We start from the raw sequence: 14,870 nt of genomic DNA on the forward strand, positions 1-14,870 counted from the left end.
CTCAGGTGAATGGAGTGCATGCTAACAGGTAATATTTCATAAAAGAATGATTGTCTTCCCTTTTGTTTGAATAAGGATTTCTGTATATATTTTAAAATTTATAGAATAGTACATTTAAAATTGGTGAATTTTATTGCATCTAAATTATACTTCAAGGGGCCGGCCAAATAGCTCAGCAGATTAAAGCGCCTGCTTAGGCAGATGCAGGGGCCCAGAGTTCAATCCCCAGGCCTGCTGTGCCAGCCCAGCTCCAGGGGCACACTGAGATGTCAAATGAGACTGGCATGGTGGCATGTGCCTCTAATCCCAGCTCTTGCAAGGCTGAACACAGGCAAATCACTACAAGTCCAATCTACATAGTGAGACCCTGTAGACCCTTACTAAAATACAAAAAAAAAAAAAAAATTACACTTCAATAAAGTATAAAGTTTACTTTTCAATAAAGAAGGTAATAAGGTACAAGAATACATCCAAGAAAAGTAAAAACATCTGATTCAATTATCAAGATGTTACCATGATTGAGAAGTCTATTCATTAAAATGTCTATAGTTTTACCATAACAAATCATAAATTTTGCAACTTAACTTTGCAAATTCTTTGGTAACCTAATTTTCTCCCTTAACATAACCTGAACAGTAGTGTGCCTATAAAGAAATCAGGGCAGGCTGGGGCAAGAGGATTGTACATTCCAGGGAAATCAAAGGACTAGGGATATAGCTCAGTGTGAAGGCTCTGAGTTCAGTCCCTGCTAAGCAAGTGAGAAAGCAGAAAGGAAGGGAGAGAAAGAGGGAGAGAGGGAAGGAGGACTGGAGAGAGGGAGGGATCAACAGCATGACTTGCAAGAGGCTTCACAATAATTAATGATATACACACAAAGTAACATTCAGGTTCATTCCTGATTTTGTGTTTCAAGCACTATATGAAGAATCTCAAAGAATTATGCTGCTTGACAGGCATGTGCAAAGCACAGAGCGCTGAGTGCAAGGGAAGTGGCGCCAGAGCATGTGGTTGGTCAGGCCAGAGTGGGCCAGAGGAGGATGTGAGCAGGGTCACAGCAAGGTGGTTCATTTGAAGTCTGATGCTCTCCTTCTTTTTTTCAATAATGCTCTGAGCACAGAAAAAAAAAGGAGGTGATGGGGCTGCATGTAGGGTGTGGAATTATGATACAAGGACAGACTCCAAATTTACACATGCTGGAACTGAAATGCACACTGTTGCTGAAAAGCTTCACACTGCCAGAACTGTTCTTGTTCATTCTGTCATCATCCTCCCACGTTTAGATAAGGACTGAGTAGAAACTTCTCCAGAGCAGCTGTCTGTGGCCTCAACAGAAGAAGAGAGGTTGGCAGAACTAACACGTTGCCCCAAGAGAGTCAGGTTGGTATCATTCCCATTCCCCTATTACTGGGATCAGAGAGAGAGAGAGAGAGAGAGAGAGAGAGAGAGAGAGAGAGAGAGAGACAGCATCATGGTACTGGCAAAAAAAAAAAAAGAAAGAAAGAATTGAGGATCAAAGGAACAGACTAGAAGATGCAGAAACAACACCAAACACACTCAGCCACCTTGTTTGACAAAGAGACCAAACACTTTCACTGGAAGATAAATAGCCTCTTTAATAAATGATGTTGGACAAACTGCCTTTCTATATGCTGAAGAGTAAAGCTAGACTCATGTCTATCACCATGCACTAAACTAAAACTTAAATGGATCAAAGATACTAAATACTAAAACAGAAACACTAAATTTGATAGAAGAGAGAATAGGTGGAACTCATGAAGACGTAGGCATAGGACAGACTTCATGAACAAAGTCCAATCACACAGGAAATACTTCAAAGAATCAACAACTGCGATCAATTGGGATCTTATTAAAACAACTGAGATCTCATCTTATTAAAAAGGTTTTGCACAGCAAAAGAAATCATCAACAGAGTGAACAGACAACACACAGAATGGGAAAATATTTTCTAGTCTTCTTCAGATGAAGGACTAGTCTCTGTAATATATAAAGAATTTTTAAAAATTAGTCCCCTCAAATTTAAAAGCCCAATCCAAGAATGGGCATCTGAAACATTTCTCAGATGAAGTAGACATAGCAAATAAATATATGAAAAAGTGTCCAACATTACTGGTCATTTGAGAGATGCAAATTGAAACAACACTGAGATCCCATCTCACTCCAGAAAGAATGGTTATTATCAAGAAATCAACCAATAGCAAATGCAAGTGAAACTGAGGAGGAAAAGGAACACTTTTCCACTGTTGGTGAAAAGGTAAACTGGTGCAACCACTGTGAAAATCAGTGTGGAGATTTCTCAAAAAAACTAAACTAGAGGCTTCATTCAACCCAGCTATTCTGCTTCTTGATATCTTCCTGAAAGAATTGAAAGCCTCACACCATACTGATGGATGCACACCCATGTTTATAGCAGCACTGTTTATAATAGCTAAATCTTGGAAACAGTCCAAATGTGTATCAACTGATAAATCAATAAAGATTTTTTATATGATGGAGTACTATTCTGCCATAAGGAATGATAAGCTTAAGACATTTCTAGCTAAATGGATGCACCTTGAATTAAGTACAATGAATTGAATTATTAAGTACAATAAATTGAACACACATGTGTAAATATCACATTGCTTGTCTGGTGTGAGAAACCAAAGGTATAAATAAGGACCAAATGTATAATACATATTGTGAAATAGGGGGAAAAATGTCCAAATGGGAAGGGAATCTAGGGAGGATGGAGAGGGAAAGGAAGGAAAAAAAAATGGAAACAAAACTTTTATAAATAAGGAAGGGAAGAGGGATTTAAAAGACAGTAGGAGAGGGGGCAGAGAGACAGCTCAGCAGTCTGAGCACCTGCCCAGCAAGTGCAAGGTCCCAGTTTCGATTCCCCATACCACATGCCATGCCAGTTCCAGAATGCCAGCACTCTATGCTGGCCCCAAAACCGAGCATGGCGGTGCACATCTGTAATCCAAGAGTTGGAAAGGCTGAGACAGGAGGATCACTATGATTCCAAACTGTATACTGAGAACCTGCAACAAATGAATTTTTAAAATTAAATGTTAAAAAATAAATTAAAAAATAAGACAGCAGGGGAATGGGAAAAAATAATTAAGATGTAACATGTACAGGTGCAAATTCCTTATGACGAATGGGATCATTATGTACTAACAAACTTAATTAATTTAAAAAATGCATGAAACTATGTCCTGGAACCACTTCCCAAATAAAACCCTGCAACTAAGAACTTGTCCACAACTCTGCCTCTAGAGGAACCCAAACCAAGATGGCGCTGACCTAATTCATCAAACACCCTTGACATGGTTGATCACTCTCTTCCCTAAAACACTTTGGTGTAGCTTGTAGGAGCTTACCTCAGCTGGTGTTGCTCTCTCCTCCTGATTGCTCCTTTGCGCCTCTACCAGTTCCCCTGCCAGACCACTGGGTCTCTGATCACTCCTGTCCCACACCAATGATGACTCCTTTGATGATAAGAGCCCGCACCCTCACTGTTATGGCTTATGTCTAGATGTCCCCTCAAAACCTCATGAGGTCATAAGCAGGGCTTTCAAGAGGTGGCTGGGTCTAGGATGAGTGATGCTGGGAATAAGACTGCACCACACTGTGGTGCATAAGGGACACAAAGAAGGCTGCTGCTGCACCGCCTTGCTGCCTTCCTCCCACCATGAACTATTTCTCCTCTGCCATGTTTGTCCACCATGCCACCCTGCCTGGAGCCAACTGCCTACGGACTGAAACCTCCACAAACTTTGAGTTGAGTAAATCTTGCCTCCTTTGACTTTGGGTGCCAGGTACTTTATCTCAGCAATGAGAGAAGTAACTAAGCAATGGTTTTAAATATCTTCCCGCCAGATGGCACATACCTGTAATCCCAGCACTCAGGGGGCTGAAGAAGGAGGATTACGGTGAGTTTGAGGCCAGCCTGGGCTACCTAGTGAGTTCAAGGGCAGCCTGAGCTACAAAACGGGACCATGTCTCAAAAAACAATAAGTAAACAAATAACCAAATGCTAATGGCTCCCATATTTTTATACTGAACCCAAAATTTTTCCTGAACTCCAAACTCAGACACCCAAATTCTTGTTCCCCCTCTCCACTGGGATGCTTAGTAAACATCTCAGACTGGACGTTTCCAAAATAAAACCTCTAATCTCCATGCCACTCCCCCAAACCTGACCTGCATAAAACTTTGCCCTGCATAGCTTTCTCCTGAAATCTATTTTCTTATTCTCCTTACACTTACTCCGGACAAAAATCTCCTCAGGGGTTTTTCCCATACTCTCTGCAAACCCTGTCAGTTGTAGCCTCAAAGGGCTGTCTATATTTCCTTATGCATAAAGCATACGCACAAGCACACAGGGGCGTGCGCGCATCCCCACCACTTGGCTAGCTGTGCCATCTCCGATGCTATCCCCTGCCGCCCCCATCATCTGCCCACATTTCCGCCTCGCTGGTACCACCCTTTACCCATCTGCTCGAAACAGCAGCCAGAGCAATCCTGCTAAAGTGTGTGCTCGGTCACACGGCTTCTGTTAGCAAAACCCTTCATAACTTCAAACTTCACTTGAAGTGAAATCCAAAGTGTATGGCTGCTTCTGGTGGGCCATCTGTCTCTCCGTCACCTCGACCCCCTCCTCCCACTCTGCCTCCTCTCGCTGCTCCAAGGCACTGGCCCGCTTGCGGGTTTTCAGCTACACCAGGGATATTCCTGGCTCCTTTTCTCTGTATTCCTTCAAGGACTTTAGGGATAGCATTGGGGGAAAATAGAAAAATGTGTTAGTTTGAAATGTTAGTCATGAGACTTTTTTTAAAGCTACGTCAGTTTTAAGACTTATTCAAACCACTCAAGTTTAGTGCAAAAGGGTTGGTTCAACTTCTGTAACATTCCAACATTCTAAGAAGTATAAATAAAGCCATGCTGTTAAGTTGAGCTGTGGGGGACTCAGGTCAATAGTTTCTGACATTGCCAGTTAAACAGAAGACCCAATGCTATTATGGGCTACTGGACTCTTTTAGAATATTTTGCTGAGTTTACACACCTATAATATTCAATAACAGAACTTAGAAAAAATGGGGTATACAGATGAATGTCCATTTTGTATCTGTGTATTCAAAGTGGTTAGGATAGATATATAGTTACATTCTCTTAATGAATAGAATGATTTGTTCTAATGGTGTTTGTAAATAGGATCACAAGTCCGCATCTTGTACAGCAATTAACCACTAAGAAGAACATATGCAGTATATTATTTGTTGAAAAATAAAATAAATAAATAAATAAATAAATAAAGAAGTATAAACAGGCTGCCTTGGTATTATAATTGATCAATAAATAAGAACATAATTACTCTAGAGATAAATTATTTTTGTAGATGTTTCTAACAATCACCCTGCTATAAATCAGGCATGGTGGCAGGCACCTGGAGTCCCCCTCTCCAGAGGCTGACCCAGGAATATGCCTTGAGCCCAGGAGTTCAAGCGCAACCTGGCCAACACATGATCCCAACTCCCAAATATAGATATAATCATTGCACTACAGATGCAAATATATCTGCAGTGCCATGAAAAATTATAGTCTAATTAATCTACCTATCAGCTTAGGAAAAAAACTGTCCTTTTAACACCCCTTAGGAAATGAACTTGGACTCAGTAGCAACGAACAGAGTCTGACAGTGCAAACGTGCCTTTTTCCTGTGCTCCCCTTGACGTAAAGGACTTCATTTCATTTGTAGTCGATGGCTTTCAAAAAGAGAAGAGCTTTCTAGATGCGAAGTAGCAATCAGTAAATATCTCTAGGTTCTTTCAGATATAGTGTTCATATAACCCAACCAACCCTAGCTGCCCATTCCCTATAAAGGCAACGGGGATGAGAGAAAAAGTCAAGAACTGCCTTTAATTTGTTTACATTGTCACGACTAAGAGGCAAACAGAGGGAAACTTTACTTTTTCTACTATTTTTTTTCCTGTATTTTAGGGAAGGGTCTACAGGGTGTTCAGGGTCTTACTACTAGATCAGACTCCTAGTGATTCTCCTGTTTACAGCCTCCCAAATGTTGGGATTACAAGCGTGTGCCACCACGCCCAGTCTCAATTGCCTCTCAGCTCGCTCCAGGGGCAGGGCCAGCACGGCAGGCCTGAAGATCAAACCCCGGGCTCCTGTGTCTGCTTCCAGACACTTTAATCCGCTGAGCTATTTGGCCAGCCCTCAAAGTGAAACTTTAAACATCCTTTTCTATGTGTAAGATGAGCAGAAGTGCAGGAGGCATTAACTCGTCCATATCACAAGCTATATACGGGAGTAAGGATAAGCAGCGGTTTTTATAAACATTAGAGAAATTCAGGGAAAGACTCCCCAGGAAGCTGCTGCTCTGTCTGAGCAAATGCGCACACCCGTGTGGGACATAGCAACTGCGATGGCATGTGCTGCAGGGAGGCAATTCAGTGTGGCTTCTTGCTTCTCTCGGCTAAATTACTCAAAAGAGCCCAAAGAAACCTGCTTTCTCCCTAAGCAAACCTATGACAGGGATTCCCAGATGGACGCACTTGCTGGGTGGGCAAAGCACAGCCGTCCCACTGTAAACACAGAACAAGCAGAAAGGCACAAGCCGGGGCTGGTGAGATGGCTCAGTGGTCTAAAGCACCTACTTAGAACAAGCTTAGCAAAGCACAGGGACCGCGGTTCAATCCCCCAGCACCACATGCCAGCCAGCCCCGTCCCCTGGTGGGCTGAGCTGGCCACACACACACACACACACACACACACAAATTTAAAAAAATTAAAAAAAAAAAAGAAAGCCACAAGCCAATCAACACGTTGTTTCTTACTAGAGTAATAACGGCAAGAGCCTCCTCTATAGAGGGTACACCGCCCAATAGGGCTGCATGTGTGTTTTCATCATATAATAAAAAAATTAGAAAATGCCAAAACACTACAAAATAAATGGAGGGTACTTTAAGTATTTTCATTAAACAAATGATCCATTTTTGAGAAAACAGGCAAAACTGTGCTATTTATAACATAATCACTCGATTTATAAATATCTTAATTCACAGTGTATGACTTGGAATTCAAGATTAAAATTGTATAATGAATAATAATATTCAGTCTTGCAAAAACACACATGTATGTCGATGTCTATTAAACATGAACTCTAAAATCCAAAATCCAAATTTTATGTCCTTAGTGAGCAAGAGGCCCATGAGAAATTCTAATTCCAGTGGTAATCACAAAATGAAACACTTCTAAAATTAAATTGTGTTCCCACTATTTCCCTGGGAAATGCCTGCACAACTCACTTGCTCCCTGTGTCTGAGTTTTCCCACTTGCAAAATGTTGGTGTCAAAAAAAAAAGAAAAAAATGCATGTGCTGTAGTCATTTCTGACTGCCATAATAAAATACCATAAGCTAGATGGCTCCTGGATCAGAACGGTGCCTTCTAGCTTTGCTCCTACATGGCAGGAGATGCCAACAGGCCCCGGTCAACCACTTCAATCACGACCTAATTACTTCCCAAAATCTCCACTTCCCAACATTATCACTCTAGGGGTTAGGATCTCAATGAATGCATTTGGAAAAGAGCAACACAAACATTCATGCTATTACACTAGGCTCCCTATTGTGTATTTAAAACTAACCCTGAATACAGCAACTGAGAAAATTCTTAGCCTCTTAAGGGCCTCACAGCTCAAGTAAAAAAAAAAAAAAAAAAAAAAAAATTCAGGTTGAAGATGTAGCTCAGCGGTAAGTACATGATAGCCTGTACTCAATGCCTTAGTTACTCTTCTCTCGTTGCTGGGACAAATACTCGCCACTCAAAATGAAGGAAGGAAAGGTTTATTTAGCTCACAGTTACTGGAGGCTTCAGTCCATATTCCGCTGGCTCCAAGGCAGAGAGGCACAGGGCAGAAAGCAGCCTTTCAGGACAGCAGCAAAGAGCAAGAACAAACGAAGAAGTAGCAGCAGCTCAGGCCTCCAGCTTCTCTTCCCTCCCTACACTGAAACGCAAATTGCCTGCCACAGGGCAGGTGCAGCATCCACACGCACAATAATCAATCACAAACTCCAGAAGCCGCCCCAAGACTTCATGAGGCTTTGGGGGGGTGGGGAACCTAGGCACAAACAATAACACTGAATGCCTAGATCGAAAGCATAACTTTCCACCCCTGCCCTCCAAAAGACTTATGCCCATCTCATTGTACAAACTGCCTTCAGTCCATCTCTAAGGGCCACCAAACTCTTAACAGTTCCAGCACTCCTAAAAAGTCCAAATCCAGTTTCCTCTGAGGCTCGAGAGCCTCCTTATGAGGCCCTGTAAGCATCAAAAAGAAAAGTTAAATATTTCCGATGTGCAATGGCACAAGAGGAGGGATAATGGAAGAGATGAATAGGACCAAAACAAGACAACCCAGCAGGGCAAGCATTACCTCCAACAGCCCTATGCCCAGAACCCAGGGCACGCTGAGGGGAGATGTGAAGTCCAAAACACTGGGGGAGGGGGTTATTGGTTGCAGTCCACATGGTCTTTCTCTCAGACTGACTCTGTTTACCATCTGTGGCTTTTCCAGCATCTCCAGGATCGTCACTGCACCTTCAGCTTCATTCGCACAGTTCTAAACATGACTCTTTCATGAGCACCTGGAAGACTATGACTCTGTCACAAATTTGTGCCTAGCCTCTCTCAGACCTTCTTTTGAAACCTAAGTGGAAGCCTCCATGACCCATGATTCTCATCTTCTGCCTTCCGGCATAATCAGTACCATGTGGGTGTTGCCAAAGTCTGTCACCAGCTAGAGCAGTAGACAGGCCCCCTTGTACCATGGCTATGACGGCCTCTTAGTGCCTGGACAGCTGAGAGCAGAGATCAAAATCCCAGAGAACCAACTCAGTATGGTGCTGTTCTCCAGCAGGGTGCCCAAGGACTCTCTTCTCCAATGGAAATTCACCCTTTTGCACCTCAGAGCTGTGATAGGTGGGGTTTTGCTGGTCCCTGAGATGCCTTCAGGCCATCTTTCCTATTCTAATTGTTCCTTCCTTCAGTTGTCTTCAGTCTCTGCCCTGCCATTGGCTTTCCCCCTACGCCTATGTACTCAAGTTTTCCATTCCTAAATAAAACCTTTATTAGAATGCTAAGCTACCTTCTCAACTCCTTATCACCATCTATAAATTTCCTAAGAGGACAACCTATATCCCCAAGTTTTTCTTCTTACCTCACTCTATCTTTAATTACTACCAGGCAGCCAAAACTAACATGCCAGTCATTGCCACCTTGAAGACCGTTCCTCACCCTGGTCTCTTCTGGATTCTGTGCACCTGCACACTAAATGCACCTTTCTCTGATTTCTATGACTTCATCCTTCCAGGAATTTGCTCCAAACTCAGGCTACTCTCTGCTGGTCTCACTAGCAATACCCTACTCCTGCATTTCCTTGGGGACATAAATAAGTGTCCCCGTGGCCATCTCATTGTACAAACTGCCTTCAGTGCATCTCTAAGGGCCACTAACCTTTACCTTACATGCGGAGGAACAAAGTCACTCAGCTGAACCGCAGGGCTGCCTGGTGGCTCTGTGTAGGGTGCATGGAGGAAATATTTGGGAAAGTCAGTCAAGGAGGGAACTGGAGCCTAATCAAGGTCCATGGACGGTGCTAACACAGTTTCGATTGGTCTGTTAGGTCAACAAACCATAGTCAATTTTCTACTGCATTATGTCAACCCTTTACCTTACTCTGCTCATTCTCCCCAAGTGACCCGACTCACTTGGGGATTTCTCTATGTTCTGTTAACTGATACTTTGCAAATCTAAACCCACCAACTCTCTGCCAAGCTCTAATCCACAGCCCCACATGCCTTTCTATCCAGAAGCCCCACATGCTTGCATCTTAAATGCACCTCAAAATAACTCATTATTTTGGTTTCTAAGTCTGCTTTTCCTCTTACCCTCTGTCCCAAACAATACCATTTCCATCCAGCCAGTTGTCTAAATTTAAAAAACTCTATAATCTTTTTTCTCTCTCTCATCCAATGTCTAATTAAAGGTATAATATCGAATCATATACACACACCACCTACACATGTATGTACGTATGTACCTCCCTGGAGGCACATCTCCAAAATGTCTCTCATCTGTATGTTTCCTGAGTATCTCCTGAGTTCAGCCTCTACATTCCTTTTGCTTGGCCTGGTTCAGTAACAGCTAACTCAACCTTTCTTCCTTCTCTCCCTTCTCCTCTTCCCTTTCTCATTCTACTTTCTCCTCCCAAGCGTCCTAATGACAGTTGATTGAACAGAAGGTAAAAACACAGACAGCACTGAAGGATTCGCTCATTTCTCTAAGAAAGCCCAGGCAGACATAATGCAGTAGAAAAATGGACTATGGTTTGTTGACCTAACAGACCAATCGAAACTGTGTTAGCACCGTCCATGGACCTTGATTAGGCTCCAGTCCCCTCCTCGACTGACTTTCCCAAATATTTCCTCCATGCACCCTACACAGAGCCACCAAGCAGTCCCGCAGTCAGCTGAGTGGCTTTGTTCCTCCACATGGATACCCACCTAGTCCCCACAGCCAGGAAGGGGCAGTGCCCAAGGTAGATACTCCCTTAGGTTCCCAGACCCAGATCGAGTGTCAGCCCCTATGGCTCATCTTCTGGCCCAGAAGTAGAGTCATTATCTATTCTTAGCCTGTTTGGGGATCTGCAGCAAAATATCAAGATTCAGTAATTTATAAGCAACAGAAATTTATTTCTCACGGCCGCGGAGGCCAGGAAGTCGATGAGCCAGGCCTTCTGGCTGCATCTTCACATGGGTGAAGAGAGAAGAGCAAGTGGCAGAAGCGCAGGAGGACAACGTAAACCCACTCCCACAGCCTTTATAACGGGTCATTAATCCATTCATGACCACAACCCTCGTGACCTAAACTCACCCACCTCCCAACACTGCTGAAAGGGAGATCAAGTTCCTAGCACCCAAATTCCGAGGGACACAGCCGGACTACCTCACCTTTCTTTGCTGCCTCCACGGAGCTGCAGATGTACCACTCTCTGGCTTAGTATGTGATTGTCATTATGTAACTATCACGGCACTACCACCATCACACCGCAAAAATAAAGTGTAGAGCTTAGACTATATAGGGACGCAAGACGTAGGTACCGTACAAATGCTACAGGTGACCCAGGTAAGGACACAACTTTGTCCTGCAGAGGCCTCCAGCCTGTCGTCACCACCAAATCACACGAGAGTAGGATGAGTGGCTGAGATAGTAGTTAGTGCTTTCCTCTTGTTGCTGTGACTGTTCCTATTGGCATTTTATCTCCCCCTCCCAAGAAGATAACAATCTTAGATTCAGAGTTGTGGGCTCTTAGCAAGAGAGTTCTCCTTGGCAATACTACAGTTTTCACGATTTTGTGTATTACAGCGTCGTAAGTGAAAGCTGTGAAATGTCCCAAAAGTTCCTATCCAAGTGGGAAAGAGGAGGTAAACTTCACGGAGACGGAAAGGGCATGTGGAGAAGGGGAGAGAGGGGCGAGGGGGAGGAGGAAAGCGGACGGAAGGGTGATGGACCGCAACACGCAGATGCACCATTTCTGCAAGAGGAATGTAAATTAGTACGCAGTGCAAACACCTACTAATAACAAAGTCCTGATAGGGCTTTGTAAAGAGAGCTTACGTACAAGGTGAGAGGACTTGGGTATTCCTCGACACCAGGGCAGGAAGGGGTTTGAGGGACTGTGACCCATCGGGAAGCCAAGCCCCACCGCCATGTAGACCTGGAGGGGCGGCGAGCGGGAGCGCCTCACTCCGCAGTGGCCCGCGGGATGACCACCATGCGCTCTATTCCAGCGTGGGGGCGCGATCAACTGGGAAGGCCATCTGCAAAGGTCACCTGGGAGGGGCCTCCGGGGAGGTCCTCTGGGAAGGTCAGCTAGGTGCGGGGATCCAGCCCTCAGGGAGGAGCAGACAGAACGACCAGGAGCCCCGGGGCACAGGGCTGGGCCCCACCCCTACGCTTACCACACTGCAGCACCCGGAATGTTTATTTTGTTCCCACGCAGTGGGAAACCATGTCTTAATAATGGTACAGATTGAATTCCCTCGCTAGCCACCCAGGTGGCTGGATTGAACTTGAAGAAATAAAGGCGTAAGACCTAACAGGATTGTGATCTAAATTAATACCTGCCACACAATGCTCACTCAATCGCAAGGCAAACTGCCTAGCTCAAAGCATCCCCGGAACAGCTGCGGGCTGTGTGACGTGGGCCCTGCGCTGCTTCAAGCACACATACCTAATACGGCAATATGTTATAACTCAGAAATGAAATATCTAACAGATATATTTCCGTTTAAGGCTATTATCAATGTTTTTGGGTATGAACAGAGACACAGCTTTTCGGTCATGTTATTTCAAAAATCTAGCCGGGACGCCCGATTGCGTTTTGCAAGATACCGACGAGAAGCCGACGCGGCGGGAAAGCGCAGTTCTCCAGCGTGGCCACAAGGTGGCAGGATGACTCCACACAACGGAAGCAGCCTGGCCGCGCGTCGCCGCTCCGGAACCTGGCTTGGCAGGAGAATCCGGGCACAGTTAACAAAGGATCCTTGCCACATCTGTCCCCAGAGGAGTTGACAGAGCGATTCTCGCGTGACAAGCGCCCTTTATAGAGGCCCGGCCCCGTCTCCGACGTCGGTGGAGGGTCGATGGACTTCCCTCGGGATGAACACCCGCGATGAGCCGTGGCCCTGCCGCCCAGCGCAAAGCCCCCACGCAACGGAAGTGTGTCGAAAAGCCCTTCGATCTCCAGGTCCGGATGGAGTGTCCCCAAGAAAAAGGGAGGATAATCTCAGCGGCAAATACAGTAGAGCTTCAAGGGCAGGGGAGAGGAGCCCGTCAAGCACGCGTGGCCCTTGCTCCTGCAGACGCGCCCGCCCCCCTCATGCCTGGAAGGTCTGCGGGGGAGCAGGGGCTCCGGGAATCCAGCCAGCCCAGAAGACTGCCAGGAATTTATGAGAGAAAATAAAAACCTCGCTGGACATTGAGGCCACAAAAGAACTGATTCAGAGAAACGCAGAAAACCCTAAAGGAAATACAAACATAGACCAGTGGAGATAGGCGGTGCCTATGATTCCGGGGCTAGCAAGCCACTTCCCTGGCTTTCTCGTGGATTCTGTAAGCTGCCCTTTACCGCATAGTTAACCTACTCCCCATCTGGGGAAGCAAGCTGCGACTGGCAGTCAGCATTTAATTTGAAGCGATCAAGAACTATTATATTTCGTAAATGAAAATACCTCTAGTTAGACTAGAATGTTGTAAGTAGAATGATTTTTTTTTAAAGGAAATAATTTGTGGCCAACTTTGGAGATCAGGCTAAGGACTATAATCTAGATTTATCTTGGTATAAGTGCTGCAGTCACAAGTGAGTATTTTCAGAACAAAAAGGAAATCTGTTTTCCTTAAAGTACTTGAGTAGGATTGGGTGTGGTGGCACACAGCTATAATCCCAGCATTTTGGGAGGCTGAGGCAGGTAGTTGTGAGGTTGAAGCCAGCCTGAGCTACATAAGCGAGTTCAAGGCCAGCTTGAGACCTTGTCCCCACCCTAAAGTAACTGACAGGTTCTGTACACAAAACCCTGATTATTACAAGAGGAAACAGAAAAAAGTAAAAGAGCTAAAGACACTCTATCGAAAAAACAAACTCAGTGGGAGATAAAGTTGAAAGAAGAAAAGTGAGGAGTGGTAGACCAGTGAAAGATTTTTTTCGAGTGAAAATATTACCACTAAAACATACAATGAAATTTGTAAAACCTCATTCACTTGGCTCAAGGCAAAATAAGACAGGAGAGAGCACAAGTCTTAAAAATGTATCAGTAGACTTTCACAGTCTGAACAAGAAAGAAAGAAAAAAATGGGGAAGGAATGAATAGAAACTTAGAGAGCAGGGCCCGGAAGATAGCTCAGTAGAATAAGCACTTGTCTGGCAAGCGCAGAGTCCTGAGTTCAATCCCTAGTACTGAAAAAAAAAAAAAAAAAAAAAGAATTCGGACCAGGGATATAGCTCAGTGATGTCAGTGCCTGCCTGGCAAGTGCAAGGTCATGAGTTCAAACCCTAGTACTGCAGAAAGAAAGAAAGAAAGAAAGAAAGAAAGAAAGAAAGAAAGAAAGAAAGAAAGAAAGAAAGAAGCTTAGCAGTGGAAAAACCTAATGTTTATGTCATCAAAATCCCAGAAGGCACCAGGAATGATAGTCCATGCCTGTAATCCCAGCACTTGGACGCCTGAGGCAGGAGGATCACTGTGAGTTGGAAGCCAGCCTGGACTACATAGAAAGACATTGTCGCAAAAATTAAAATAGCAAAAGAGGAGAAAAAATGCAAAGATTAGAAACTATTTAGGGGTAGGCAAAGAGTTCATGAACAAAAATCAAATCACACGGGAAACAGTTGAAAGAATTAACACCTGGGACCTGCTCTTACTGAGAAGTTTTTTCACGTCAAAAGAAATTACCAACAAAGTGAAAAGACAACCCACAAATTTGGAAAAAATTATGACAAATAAGTCCTCAGACAAAGGTCTACTCTCTAGAATCTATAAAGAACTAAAGAACAGTGGGGTCCCAAAATTTGAAGACCCAATCCAGAAATGGGCATCTGAGATGAACATACACTTCTCAGAGAATGAAATTAAAGTGAATAAATATATGAAAAATGCTCCACATCACTAGCCATCCACGAAATGCAAATTAAAACCACATTGAGGTATCATCTCACCCCAGAAAGAATGGCTATCATAAAGAAATCAACCAACAACAAATGTTGGAGAGGCTGTGGGGAAAAAGGAACCCTTC

This window comes from Octodon degus, unplaced genomic scaffold, assembly GCF_000260255.1.
Source record: "Octodon degus isolate 3935 unplaced genomic scaffold, OctDeg1.0 scaffold00007, whole genome shotgun sequence".
NCBI lineage: Eukaryota > Metazoa > Chordata > Mammalia > Rodentia > Octodontidae > Octodon > Octodon degus.